At 32.3% G+C, this 13,047-nt stretch overlaps 1 long non-coding RNA gene across 1 annotated transcript; it reads left to right on the top strand.

Moving 5' to 3' along the window:
• Positions 1-9,197: 9,197 nt before the first annotated feature.
• LOC128034984 (uncharacterized) lies at positions 9,198-10,803 on the top strand. Its single transcript, XR_008191388.1, has 3 exons — positions 9,198-9,255; positions 9,721-9,807; positions 10,601-10,803. It is a non-coding gene; the product is annotated as an uncharacterized LOC128034984 (long non-coding RNA).
• The last annotated feature ends 2,244 nt before the right edge of the window (positions 10,804-13,047 follow it).

The following is a 13,047-nucleotide window of genomic DNA, read 5'->3' as shown; positions in this document are numbered from 1 at the left end:
GTGTAACATTCGCCCCCTTTAATCAAATTGTATTTTATATAATTTGCCCTCTTAAGCCATAAGGTTATACTTTATATTAACAAAATATTTTTAGTTTTTAATTATATAACTTTAATAATAATTATAATAAACTATGAATATATATATATATATATATATATACACATAAATGGAAGTCATGAATGAGTTAACCTAGTTGTTGAAGAAAGGAGTTGAATGTTATTATTCGATTATATATGTTTGTAGAAATTTTGGATACAATGAATATATATATATATATAGTTGAAAGGAAAGTTGGGTTATTATTAAACTCAAAATCAAGTGTTTTTCACTTGTTTTGACAGCATCTGCCCATTCTCTTCTTATTTTCAAATAAGATGAACAATGTCAAAACTAAATCCAGATTTTAATATTTGACATCATTATGGTACTATATGAAATTATGGGTTTCACATCTTCTTTATATTTGGGTTGGTCAATTTTATTATTATTGCTATATATTCTAGTCATTAAATTTTGATTTTCATCTTTCAATATCGATTTTAAACAATAAAAAATATTCCAATAATTAACAATAAATTAATTTATTAATATAAAATATATTTTCTTTTGAGAGTAGTACTTTATAATAAAAAAAGAAAAAAAAGAAAACTAAGTATACTTTTTTAAATAAACATATTGCTTTCTTAAAAAAATGTTTTCAAGTTATTAAAATTAAAATTGTATAGTAAATTTAAATCTAAAATTATAATTTAGTGACAAAATTCAAATCTGATACATGAATTTGGTTTCACTTTTCAAATTCGTCCTAAGTTTTTTTTTTAGATCAAAACAAGCATTACTTCATATTTATGCATCATCATTGATAATATGATGTTATTACATCATATTTAGATTATTGATTATTGTAAAAAATATTTAATTTATTGGATCAGTTAGTTGAAATGTATAATTAATTTTTTAATTCATAGAATATGAGATAATTTAGTACTACTTCTTACTAAATTATCTTTGACCCTAAATAAAAATGAAAATAGCGAAAGTAAAAGTTGACTATGAAAACACAGAAAATTGAAGACAATAATAGTAGTAATACTATTACACAAACTGTTAAATTTCTTCAACTAATAAATAATTAAATAATACATCAAATTCATTTATAATAATTAATTATTGAAAATTAAAGTAATCTAATGAAAAAATACAATATATAAGAGAAATTATTTCATGGATTGTTCCTACCATATCATCCATGGCCCCTTTCTAATTATTTAATGACATTTCAGCAAATTTTTTCATGTCATTTAACACATAATTTTGGTAACAAAAATTTTATCCTAAACTCTGAACCTCGAACCCAAAATCCTAAACCTTGAACCCTAACCCTGAACATCAAGGTTAAAGGTTCAAGGTTCGGGAACCCAAAACCCAGAACCCTAAACATCAAGTTTTAGGGTTTGGGTACGAGTTTAAGATTTGGGGTTTGAGTTTGGGTTCGGGGTTCAAGGTAAAAAAAATACCAAAATTATGTATCAATGACATGGGGAAAAATTGCTGAATGTCATTAAATAATTGGAAAGGGACTATGGATGATGTGGTGGGAAGAGTACATAAAATAATTTCTCATAATATAGGGATAACTCCCAAAACTATATATGAACTATTGTGCATTGTTAAACATGAATTTTGTTTTTGTGTAATTTTATACATAAGATTTTAATTTGATTCAATTTTTGTAAATAACTTACTTAATTGTCATATATCACCATTTTACATTTACATATTAGATACGCAAATAATTGTACTCATCCGATATAAAAATAAATTAATGTACTCATTTATTTAAATATGTAGAATTGAATTAAAATCAATATTTTATGTATACATTTGAACTAAAATCAAATTTTAATGTATATAACTACTGCACATTGAATCAAACGTAATGTATAGTTTTTATATTTATCTATATAATACAATAAACAAACTATCAAGTTTTCTTCAAGGTTTTCATAAACAGATTGGCCAATCAAACTGATCAAACCTCTAGCTCTCAATCTTATCGGTTCAATTGAGTAAATCATTAAAAATATTTTTTAAAATTAGAGAAAATCGGTTCAACCGACATTTCAATTGGTTCATACTAATTCATTGGTCAATCAATCCAACCCCTTATTGACTAGTGCCTTGTGGCAGGTTATCAATCCAACTAGTTCGACTGGCTAGTCCGTTTCGGTTTGAAAATACTGATTTTCTCAACTAATAATAATAGGGAAAATATAATTGGTATACTAGTGAAATTTAATAGGGTTAGGGTAATGACAAGTGTTTAATAAAGTATGATAAAATATTTAAAAATCGAACCCCATGTGATGGCCTGAAAGTTAGAGTATTCACCACCCCAGGTGTGGCCTGAGTTCGAGTCGCGCTAGTCGTGTTTGTTGTTTGAACTTTACCTTGTTATTGTAATTCACCAAAAAAAACAAATATATAAAAAAAAAAGCACATTCTAAAGTTTTAAAAAATACTAACCTAATTATAATAATAATAAATTTCAAATTGTCAAGGAGTTCATTCATAATCTAGTCATACGGAAGGGACAAGTTCATCGTTTTCATGATAAAAGACAAGTTATCTATACATGTTTTGACTATGAATGTTTAATCTCCATTGAGTGACTGGAATTTTGGAGACGATGAAACAAAAACACAATTTTATATTAAGAAGAAATGGAAAACGCGTCTTGATAACCTGTTTCTCAAGTGTTTTTTCACTTGTTTTGAAAGCTTCATTTGTCGTGTAATTTTCAAAGAAGATAAGCTAAGTGGGCAGCAATGTCAAAACTAAATCCACACCATAATTTGCCTTCATATTTGACTGGTTCTTTAGTGAAACCCAGAGGCTACTTCCACTTGCTTGATTTCCTCAACAATTTGACCTCATTGTTCTTCATTAAAGCCTCTATCAAATTCTAGAATCAAACTTCACATGCATTGCAGTATACCAAGTTGAGTAACGTAGGTTTTAGGTCTGTCTTTTCACTATATATTTTTATAATACTAACCTCATCATTTTAATAATTTATATCTTTATAATCTTTAAAAGATTAAATCAAATTTTATCATTTTAATAGTACAATTTTACTATTATTAATTTAAAATTTTATAAATTATAAAGGACTTTAAATGAATTTTTTTATTTTAAGGGCCCTGCTCTCAATTAACTTAATTGATACTAAATGGACACAAATTAAATTTATCTAAAATTTGAATTTGTTTAATATTATTATCCAAACCTGAGTTAAAAATTATTATCCGTCAGATATTTGAATTAATAAAAAATCAATTTCAAAATTTTCAATCATTTTGAATATTCACATATGCAAAAATTTGAATTTGAATCACTAAAATTCTCTTTATATATAAAATCAAAATTATAAGTATTTTGTAACTGGTGAGCATCCGTTATCCGAACAAGTAATACAGATTCGAACGATGAATATTTGAGATGTTCATCTATTTCTGCTCAAAATTTGTAACAGACAGTATTTTTAAAAGCTGAATCTGAATATTATCCAAATCCGTAAAAGATATATTGAATATCACTGCCATCCCTATGAATTATAAATTTTTAAAATGTCAAAATGCAATTTTTATCATTATATTAGTTTATAACTTTATAATTTGTGAAGGACTTGACTGTTATTTTACCATTGTTGAGGCAATGCTGGCTGCCCCTAAGGCCGCCTCGTTTCGGTAAGTAATGTAATTATGCGGAAAGATGTCTTAAAAGCGGATTATAACCCATGGCCTAATTTTAATTTCAGATATCAAGAATCATAATTCCTGAAAAATAGTAAATTTTCGTCCATAATGTCAAAATCTCTACTGTGTTATTTGCCAATCGGGTATCAATTCAGTTAATAAAAGTACAAAAATATTTTTAAAATAAAATAAAATAAAATAAAATATATTATTTGAGGATATTTTAGTCCTTTTATTTTAACAAAAACTAATAAAAACATGCCTAATTACATTTTGTTGGTATCAGAGCAGGTTTAGTCGATTCTCGGAAATATGCAGTATGAATAAGAGTCTACCTATACATGCCATACTTATATATTTTGATAGTGTGACGACTCCTGACGATTTTAAAATGTTTTCTTTTATAGTTATGGATCCTGAACGAGCTAGTACAGATGAAGTAGAGAGTAATGCGCCTATTCATGAAGGGGCGGTGCCATCGGATGTTAATGTTAGTGAAAGACACGCATCGAGAGAGCGGGGAGGAGGAGCTAGAGAAGCCTTCTTCCAAGCCATGATCGATTGGTTTGCCGAGTTCGTTAAATGCGAATCCGGCTATAAGACCTCCACCCCTCAAGAATCACGGGTTCCCCATGTAGCTTCCCAATTGCGGTATAGTTATCGAGGAGAGACCACTGTTGATAAGATTAGGAAGCAAGGGTGAAGAATTTGGGCTACCAAAGATGATGATGCGAAAAAGCGAATCGGCTTGAGAATACAATCGTGGTTTTGAAGAATTATCTTGTACACGGAAGAATGTATGAAGTGTGTGGTCTCACTTCTCGAGATTCACTTATCATTGGTGGAAGACTCTCGTGTCTATAGTACCGAGTGAGAGGGTTACTTGGGATTTCTTTCGGAGGAGTTTGAAAGAAGTACATCACCGAGATTTATAGATCGAAAAGGAAGGAGTTTCTTGAGCTAAAACAAGGTAAGATGTCCGTGATTTGAATATGAACGCAATTTGTCGACTTAGTAAGTATGCTCGAATTTGTATCCACTTGAAGCTAACATGTGCAAGAGATTTGAAGATGGGCTTAATGATGACATCCGACTATCGGTGGGTGTATTGGAAATCGAGAGTTTGTTGTTCGGTAGAAAGAGCTTGTAAAGTAGAAGACTTGTTAAAAGAAAAGAGAAGAGCAAAGTCAAGTCGAGCGCAGGATACAAAGAAGAGGCAAATGAGTAAATCATTTCAGGTCTACATCTAAGAGGCCTAGGGAGCTCTCTAGCGGATCATATTTTCCACTAGATATCCCGGCCAAGCAGGGTAGAAGATTTGAGGTTCTAGAGCTCAAACCACTACAGGATTGCAATCTTGGCAAGATTTCGACCTCCTAGGCCGGAATGTCCTCAATGTGGGAGACGCCACCGGAGAGTGTAGAGCAAGTGAAAATATTTGTTTCAGATGTGGAGCGTCCGATCACTTTATTCGGATTGTCTGAAACAGACTAAAGAGAATAGATAACGAGTGTGAGATCGAAATGCTCCTACTAGAGGTAGACCGCAGAGAAACCCGTGAGTGGGAGCGAGTAATAGAGTGCATCCAGAGATTCAAAGAACGAGATCGGATGTTAGAGCACCCGAGAACATATGCTATTCGTGCTTTCGTGAAGAGGTCCTCTCTCCGATATAATTACGGTACATTTTCTCTTTATGACACTAATGTTATTGCATTAATTGATCCTGGCTCTACACATTCATATATATGCACGAAATTAGTATTTGTTAAAAATTTGTCTGTTGAACCTACTGAATTTATGGTTAAAGTCTCTAACCCCCTGGGCCAGTTTGTGATGGTGGATAAAGTTTGTAAAAATTGTCCACTAATGGTAAAAGGTATTTGTTTTCCGGTTGACTTGATGTTATTGCCTTTTGATGAGTTTGATGTGATATTGGGCATGGATTGGTTAACTCAGCATGACGCAGTAGTAAACTGTAGACAGAAATATGTTGTACTGAAGTGCCAGAATGGAGAATTACTTTGGGTTAAATCTAATCGACGGAGGGATTATCCGATATAATTTCAGTTATGACAGCTCAGAGGTGTGTTAGAAAAGGGTATGATGTTTATTTGGCGTATGTGTTGGATACTAAGGTATCTGAGTCAAAGATCTGAGCAAATTGCCGATTGTATGTGAATTTTCTGATGTATTTCCAGAGGAGTTACCAGGGTTGCCACCAGAAAGAGAAGTGGAATTTTCTATAGATCTGATTCCGGGAACTTTCCAATTTCTATAACTCCGTATCGTATGGCTCCGACAGAGTTAAAAGAATTAAAGGTACGATTCTGAGAACTTGTTGATGAGGTTTTGTTCGTCCGAGTCATTCATCTTGGGGTGCTCGATTACATTTGTGAAAAAGAAAGACGGGTCTTTGAGATTGTGTATCGACTATCGGCACTCAATAAGGTAACTATAAAGAATAAGTACCGTTGCCTCGAATTGATGACTTGTTTGATCAATGAAAGGTGTCACAAGATTCTCAAGATTGATCTCCGATCGGGTTATTACCGATTCTGGGTAAAAGAGCAGATGTGCCAAAGACGACTTCGAGAACCGGTATGGGCATTATGAGTTTTTGGTTATGCCGTTTGGGTGACTAATGCACCTGCAGTATTCATGGATTTGATGAACCGGATATTCAGACCGTATCTGGACAGGTTTGTTGTAGTTTTCATTGATGATATTTTAGTCTATTCTAGAGATGAAAATGAGCATGCAGAACATTTGAGAATAGTGTTGCAAATTCTACGCGAAAAGAAGCTTTATGCTAAATTCAGTAAATGTGAATGTTGGCTTCAAGAGGTGGGTTTTCTCGGACATATTGTATCTGCAGAAGGCATCAGGGTAGATCCAAGTAAAATCTCAGCTATTGTCAATTGGAGTCCACCGAAAAATGTATCTAAAGTTAGAAGTTTCTTGGGATTAGCTGGATATTATCAGAGATTTGTACAAGGGTTTTCTATGATAGCTTCTCCAATGACTCGTTTATTACAGAAAGATGTTAAATTTGAATGGACAGAAAAATGCCGGCAAAGTTTTGACCGATTGAAGAAATTGTTGACGGAAGCACCTGTGTTGGTACAGCCAGAATCGGGTAAGGAATTTATTATTTATAGTGATGCAACATTAAATGGTTTGGGTTGTGTCTTGATGCAAGAAGATAAAGTAATAGCCTATGCTTCAAGACAAATTAAGCCACATGAAAGAAACTACCCGGTACATGATCTCGAGTTAGCTGCTATTGTATTTGCATTGAAAATATGGCGGCATTATTTGTATGGTGAAAAGTGTCATATTTATACTGATCACAAAAGCTTGAAATATTTGATGACACAGAAAGATTTGAATTTGAGACAACGCAGTGGCTTGAATTGATAAAGGATTATGATTTGGTTATTGATTACCATCCGGTAAGGCTAACGTGGTAGGCGATGCTTTGAGCGAAAATCTCTATTTGCTTTACGAGCTATGAATGCCCGGTTGTCACCGATCGATGATGGTTCAATCATAGCTGAAACGAAGGCTAAATCGATGTTTCATCAACAAATATGTGAGGCTCGGAAAAATGATGAAAAGTTACTGAGCTAATCGGGCACATTATGAGTCCGGTAATGATTTAGAATTTCAGACTGGGACTGATGGTTGTTTATTATTTAGAGGTAGAGTATGTGTCAAGAATTCGAGCTTATCTGAAGATTCTACACGAGGCCCATAGCGGTACTATGTCTGTACATCCGGGGAGTAATAAAATGTATAATGACTTGAAAAAGATGTATTGGTGGCCGGGTATGAAACGTGATATCTCTGAGTTTGTATCAAGATGTTTAGTATGTCAGCAGGTTAAAGCTGAACATCAGGTACCTTCGGGGTTGCTTCAACCAATCACTATACCGGAATGGAAATGGGAAAGAATCACTATAGATTTTGTATCTGGGTTACCGTTATCTCCGAGGAAGAAAGATGCCATTTGGGTAATTGTCGACCGATTGACAAAGTCCGCGCACTTTATCCCAGTATGTATGGATTATTCTTTAGATAAATTGGCTGAATTGTATATATCTGAGATTGTTAGACTACATGGAGTGCCTGTTTCCATTATATCAGACAGAGATCCCCGATTTACGTCTCGTTTCTGGAACAAATTGCAAGAAGCTTTGGGTACTCAGTTGTATTTCAGTACTGCATTTCATCCTCAGACAGATGGCCAATCTGAGCGTGTAATTCAAGTATTGGAAGATATGCTCCGATGTTGTGTATTAGAGTTTCAAGGTAATTGGGAAATGTATCTACCTTTGATTGAATTTGCTTACAATAACAGTTATCAGTCTAGTATTAAAATGGCTCCGTATGAAGCTTTGTATGGTAGAAAATGTAGAACACCGTTATATTGGACAGAGCTCAGTGAAAAGAAAATACACGGGGTTGATTTAATCCGAGAAACAGAAGAAAAAGTCAAGCTGATTCGAGATAGTCTAAAAGCGACTTCCGATCGACAGAAGTCATATGCCGATCTTAAACGAAGGAGATTGAATTTCGGTGGGTGATAAAGTATTCTTAAAAGTGTCTCCTTGGAAGAAAGTTCTCGGTTCGATCGAAAGGGTAAATTGAGTCCAAGATTTATCGGACCATATGAAATCATAGAAAGAATTGGACCGGTTGCTTATCGATTGGCTTTACCACCGAACTCGATAGAATCCATAATGTTTTCATGTATCTATGCTACGACGATATCGGTCGATCCTTCACATGTTATTACTCCGACGAAGTGGAGATTCAACCCGATATGACTTATAGTGAAGAATCGGTCAAGATATTAGCACGAGAAACAAAGGAACTTAGAAACAAAAGATAAATTTGGTGAAAGTGTTATGGAAAAAGCACGGGATTGAGGAAGCAACATGGGAACCGGAAGAGGCAATGAGGAAACAATACCCAAACCTCTTTACTGGTAAGATTTTCGAGGACGAAAATCCTAAAAAGGGGGGGAGAGTTGTAATGGCCCAAATTTGAGGTTATCGGAACAGTGGTTTCGGGACCACAAATCCGATGAGAAAAATTTATTTTCTTATATTTTATGGTCTACAATTTCACAAAATGATTTCGTGAAAATTTCGTTCGAAAATTTCGACGTTTGGGCACTCAATTTAGTCAAAAGAACTAAATTATAAAAAGTGCAAAAGTTGAGTTCTACATGTTAGAGGTGTCCAATTGTTATGAAACTTTAAATTGGAGGTCCTTATATGGTAATTATACCATTGGTAACTTGGTAGACAAAAATGGACATGAGATAAGTGAAATAGAAAATTTTTAAGTTAGGGGCAATTTGGTAATCTAGTAATTAAAATGAATTAAAAGGGAAAAAGATGGCAAAAATCATCATCTTCTTCATTAGGGCGAAATCAGGAAGGGGGGAAGCCATAGTTAGGATTTTCAAGCTTCCAAGCTCCATAGTAAGTGATCCCAAGTCCCGTTTTTAATGTTTTTTACGTTTTTGGAGTCCCGGTAGCTTAATTTAGCTTATTCTAGCAATAATTTAACCTAGGGTTTATATTTGGAAAAATACCCATAGGTGAAAAGTGTTTATTTTGATGTTTTATGATAGAATATGAAGCTAGAAATTATGTTAAACAACTTTTGCTAAGCGATTTTAAGTTAAAACGAGTAAAACGACATAATCGGTAAAAATACCTAATGTTCATAAGTACATGTTAGAGTGGGAATTTGATGTTGCCATAGAAGGAAAAATGTTCAGAATGTTATAAAACATAAGAATAAGAGATGAAGTTTAATTTCCGAGCCTTGGGGCAAAAATGTAATTATGTAAAGTTTAGGGCAAAATTATAATTTTGAAAAGTTAGAGTCGAGGGCTGTTTTGATGAATGTGATTATTAAATAAGTTAAATTTACTATTTTAGATCAAGAAGTACGAAACTCGAGGTTAGACAAAGGGAAGAATAAAGTTGAAGACTAAGTTGGTGAATTTGGCTATAATTGGTACCGAGGTAAGTTTACGGTAAATAAATGCAATATTTCAATATTTATTATCAATGCTGTTATTTTCCAGAAACTATGAATTTATTTTATGAATTTATTTGATGATGATCTAAGCATGAAATGATAGAGAATTAAAATTAAAAGTCCGATTGATACATAAGGATGGTAATGGATACGAATGTCATGACATTTGGGTAAAGAGATCCCATGTAAGACCATGTCCGGGACATGGCATTGGCATCCTTAAGATCATAAGAGGTCCCTGTAAGACCATGTGCGGGACATGGCATGGGCACCAAGACGAGAGGTCCCATGTAAGACCATGTCAGGACATGGCGTTGCACTGAGATGAGAGGTCCCTATAAGACCATGTGCAGGACATGGCATGGGCACCAACATGAGAACATCCCATGTAAGACCATGTCTAGGACATGGCTTTGGCATGTTATTATCAGAAGAGACCGAGTATCCTTATTATTCCAATGTAGCTCAACGGGCTTGTAAATGAATCATGTTCATGAAAGTTCGGTTTAAAGCATAAATGGCAAGCTCGGGTAAGTTGTAAGACTTAAGAACTTATTATACTATCAATTGATGTTCAACGATGCAGCAAGGATTGAGTAAGTTATGCACACAAGTATTCTAAGTAAACAAGTAAGAGAACTAGTATGAAATTAACTAAAGAGTAAACTAGAGATATAGTCACTTGAGTTTAATTATTTGTGTGTAATGTTGTTATGTATTTGCTAGTAAACTTACTAAGCTTTATGCTTACTTCTTTTATTTCTCTTTCTCTTATAGTATTGCAAAGCTACTTCAAGGATCCTAAAGAAGTCGGAGATCGTCCACACTATCAACCACAACTGCTCGGTATTTTATATCGAATCACGTTTGAGTTATGGCATGTATAGGGATTTAGTTATTTTGTATGTTTGTGATTATGATTTTGCTAAAGAATGGTGTGTAAGTATTTGATGATGTATGGTTATTAAAATGGTTAAGTATGAAGGTATTTGTTGTTATAAGAGTCTAGGTGATAAATTATGTATGGAAATCATGAAAGGATGAAATTTTGCAAAGAAACAGAATTCAGGCAGCAACAGTGACGTGACTTTGAAAAATCACCCAAGATAGTATAAAATGAATTAGAGGGTGAATGATATATGGAATTAAAGCTTGTTGAGTCTATTTTCATGGAAAAATAACGGTGTAGCGAAAGGAATTTTATATTTTAAGATATGTGAATTTTCGTGAGACAGGGTCAGAACAGTTTTTGGTGTCCCCTGTTTTGAGTTTAGAAAATCATTAAGAATTGTACAAAAATGGTTATGAGTTATAGTTTATATGTATAGATTTCTAATTGAGTTTATTTTCTGTAGAAACAAGTAAGAACTTCATATGAAAATCCTACAGTGAGAAAACTTATTTTTAGTGACTAGAGGTCAGGGCAGTCAGGTGGTGAAACAGGGGAGACTTTAACTAATAAACTGTACTAATTGGCTGAACCAAAAATTCTAAAAATTTTATGGTGAGTAGATATATGAGTCTAGTTTCAGAGAAAATTTACGGAATTAAATTTTGAGTTTTGTAGCTCAAGTTATAATTAATTTAGTAACTGCTGCGCGATTGGACAGATTTGTTGTAAATAGTGAAATAAATTTTCAAACCTAGTTTTTATGCTCCGAATTGGTAAGATAAGCTAAGTAATGCCTCGTGCTCAACTCCGGAAACGGTCTCGGGTAAGGGGTGTTACACCTAACTTATCATCTCCTGTCACTGGTATGTATTAATAATATTATTAATTGAGTTGGTGTTACAAGTCAACTCGGCGTTAATTCACAATTGATGACAAATTCATGATAAATAATTGTAGTACATTTTGTATTGTTTTATGTGGTTAAATATTGTTCTACTTACAATTTAATTTAATTTTTATTTTAATATTGTACATATTTAATGAGTTATTATTAATTAGTTTAAATTTATGTATTTCATTATTTATTATATATTATTTTTAACACATATCAATATTCTAAATAAGTAGTTTCTACGTACATAGGTGTGTAATAGAGTTTCTAGTCATTCAAACATGTGATATTTATAAATTACTAACAAGTCCATTTAAACCTATTTTTATTTTTATATATTTTCTTTTCATTAAATTTATAGGTAAGTTACAAAAATAGTCACTTTTGTTTGCCTCAGATTACATTTTAGTCATTTATGTTTGAAATGTTACGTTTTATCATTTTGTTATGAAGTGATCACTCTACCGTTGAACTCCGTTGCCTCCCTAACAGCAGTCTTACGTGATAGTCCAAATGGGTTTTAAATACCAACTTGGATGTCAAGTTGCTGAGATGAAAATATATTTTTAATTAAATAAATTTAATTTGGACCGTCATATAGGACATTCAATTTGTCATTTAAAACTCATTTGGACTGCCATGTAGCATCGCCGTTAAGGAGGTAACGGAGCTTAACGGTAGAATGACCACTTCGTAACAAAACGATAAATAAGTAACTAAAACGTAACATTTCAAACATAAGTAACTAAAAGGTAATTTGAGGCAAACAAAAGTGACTATTTTTATAATTTACCCTAAATTTATTAATATAAACAAATATAACGTATTTGTTAATATTTAGACTGTAGTTTTATATATATTTAGTTTTAATACAACATATTATGAAAAAAAAACTAATTTTAGATATTAAATATTGAAGCTCAAGCTCGAGTTTAATATTTTAAAACAACTTAATTTTATATAATCAATTTTTGAGTTTAATATTTTTAAAAATACTTTCTCAAATATTGAGTAAATTTTCGCATTTGGACAAATTTTATTACTAAAATTTGAGTTTTCTTTGTAAAGAAAAATATAGAAATTATTTATTAACAAAATTTCTAAACTCTAATGAAATCTTTAATTAGTAATTAGTGTAATTAATAAATAAAGTTGTTCTCACTGTAAAATGATTACTTAATTCATACAATAATTCCTAATTGTCGGTCCATTATTTTGTTCTCATTCTCATCATGCGATTTGGATCAGATTAATGATTAATCTCACCACTAACACCCATTAACTGTAAATATATTATATATTTAACAAAATAATTATTTTGATTATTAACATATGTGAAAGTGAAACATATCGATCGGTCTTTGTCTCCATTGGTAATGGAATTACCACAAACGCATTACGGGATAACCAATTCCATCTATTTGACTACTTCTCAAGTAT

Source organism: Gossypium raimondii, chromosome 11 (assembly GCF_025698545.1).
Source record: "Gossypium raimondii isolate GPD5lz chromosome 11, ASM2569854v1, whole genome shotgun sequence".
NCBI lineage: Eukaryota > Viridiplantae > Streptophyta > Magnoliopsida > Malvales > Malvaceae > Gossypium > Gossypium raimondii.
The sequence above is the reverse complement of the archived record's forward strand: the minus strand, read 5'-3'. Positions and strand labels throughout refer to the sequence as shown.